The sequence below is a fragment of the Dendroctonus ponderosae genome, unplaced genomic scaffold (assembly GCF_020466585.1).
Source record: "Dendroctonus ponderosae isolate FM_Combo_2020 unplaced genomic scaffold, Dpon_F_20191213v2 Dpon_F_20191213_1, whole genome shotgun sequence".
In the NCBI taxonomy this organism is placed as follows: domain Eukaryota; kingdom Metazoa; phylum Arthropoda; class Insecta; order Coleoptera; family Curculionidae; genus Dendroctonus; species Dendroctonus ponderosae.
Genome location: NW_026017110.1, coordinates 61,447,014 through 61,448,576, shown reverse-complemented (window position 1 = coordinate 61,448,576; position 1,563 = coordinate 61,447,014).

Here is a 1,563-nt window from a genome sequence, read left to right as displayed (position 1 = left end):
ATTTTTCAAGTTCGTTATATCCGGACTCAACTGTATTTAAGTCATCCTCAGGGCTCTAAAATTGAAAACATTGGGGTTTCAGCTCTAAATTCAGCGAGATTAAACTACTTTAAGTTGGTCAGAGAGTCGCCATTGGAACACAATCACAATCGTAAATTAAAATTAACATTATGGTAAAATACAACATGACAAACACGAGCATAAAATCGAAATGTTTCTACAGTGGAGTGGACATAGTGTCTCATATTTTGCCAATCATCTATTGATAATTGTTTACTGATTATCATTACGGTCACTAATTAAACACAACGGTAATTATAATGTTATATTTATTACATTATAATGGCTAAAATAGCTTCGTCTATATTTAGCAATATATTGATTGGCTTAACTCTATTTAAAACGACCCATACATAGTTTGTAGGTTTTACCGGTTTCATGCAGTTTAGCAATACGCTCCCTGGTTAACCTCCTTATTGTTTGTTTGGGTTGCTTTCACAAAAACATGCGCGAGCGAAAAGTAGTGCCAGGTAAACAAACGAAATATACGGAATATTCCATCAAATCGGTCCTTGAAAACATTCAGGGTGTAAATAAGACATAAACGTCTCAACCCAGAAATACAACTAAGGAAGATTTCATTGAATAAAATTCAATGAGTAGAATGCCACCCATACTCCCATGTCCTCCTGTCAGTGCTGCGTCATGGGACCGTTAATTGTTTCATGATTGTTTCCTTTCCTTTGGAAATTTACAACAACATTGGGTTTTTATCATAGAGAGAAAATAAAATAAGTGTATTTTATTTTCTCTATAGTCCATATGAAAGAAACTGTATACCTACACGTCTAATTGCTCTTTAGAGTTTTAGTTTCTAAAATACAGTTATGTTTTAGAAAATCGTTTAGCACATTCAGGCAAATACCTACCTGTCGTTTGATTCCCCGCGGCGTTGTCAATTGGCTTCTATTTTTGTGAAAGGAGATATTTTATTCTCATGAAGTGGTAAGGTTTTGTATGCATGGGAGTGGAATCTGATGATTTTTTTGAATCCATGCAACGGCAGTGATTGCATGATTCGGCAAATAGCAATACTCAAAGAACAGAAAATATTTATCATATATATTATATATATATAATATATTATGTAGAAAAAATACAGTCTTGTCTATGAAATTAGAAAAATTATCGTCGTTTTGTGCAAGGGTGGCGCAAGATTATTGCAAAATTTCATGTTTTGCGTTCCGTTTTTGCTCTTTTCTCGGAGGCAAAATGAGCAAGAACCCTCATTTGTACATCATTCTAGACAGAAATAAATGGCCTTTTTAGAAAGTGAACCATCGATAAGGAAATGTTGGCAGTGTTCTCAAAAAATGCTTCATTTGAAGAAGTTTTAGATTTGCGTGATTTTTTTTTGAGTTGCAAAATCCACTTGAACATGACGCTGCTTTTTTCGAGGTTTCTCAAAAACCATTCGAGCCACAGAATTTGTTTTGGCATCGTTGGATAGAGAATTGAAAAGTCGATTCAGTCGTAACAACGTGAGTGAGGAAATTCGAGTAG